This window comes from Tupaia chinensis, unplaced genomic scaffold, assembly GCF_000334495.1.
Source record: "Tupaia chinensis unplaced genomic scaffold, TupChi_1.0 Scaffold000330_1, whole genome shotgun sequence".
Classification (NCBI taxonomy): domain Eukaryota; kingdom Metazoa; phylum Chordata; class Mammalia; order Scandentia; family Tupaiidae; genus Tupaia; species Tupaia belangeri.
In genome coordinates, this window is record NW_006159824.1 from 2,011,875 (window position 1) to 2,012,236 (window position 362).

Below are 362 nucleotides of genomic sequence, written 5' to 3' on the forward strand. Positions count from 1 at the left end.
ATTTGGGCACGAAATGGGCAAGAGGAAATCAACCGCTGGTAAGAGAGCAGGTGATAACGTGCATAGTAGCCCCCACTGGACTGGTGTGAGATGTATTCATGTTGGAATATTCACTTTACAAGCTAACTGATGTATAGCGATTGAATATATAAAAGAAATTAAAGTAAAATAAAATATTTTTTTTAAATTTACTTATTTACATTCATTCACTATACATTATTACAACATACAAAATGAGATTTTTTTTCATCCAGAATACACTGTGTATTGGCTCAATCAAGGACATCAACATACGTGTTACTGTCAACAATTTCCCATTTCTTGTTTCCTGTATATTTTGCTTTTTTTTTTTTTTTTTGCTC

The 362-nt window shown here is 31.8% G+C and overlaps 1 protein-coding gene across 1 annotated transcript in view; it reads right to left on the reverse strand.

The window, feature by feature from the left end:
• The window catches only part of LOC102488255 (arachidonate 15-lipoxygenase), a 143,746-nt gene that overhangs the window by 142,036 nt on the left and 1,348 nt on the right, over positions 1-362 (reverse strand). The gene's annotated exons all lie outside the window — the stretch shown is intronic.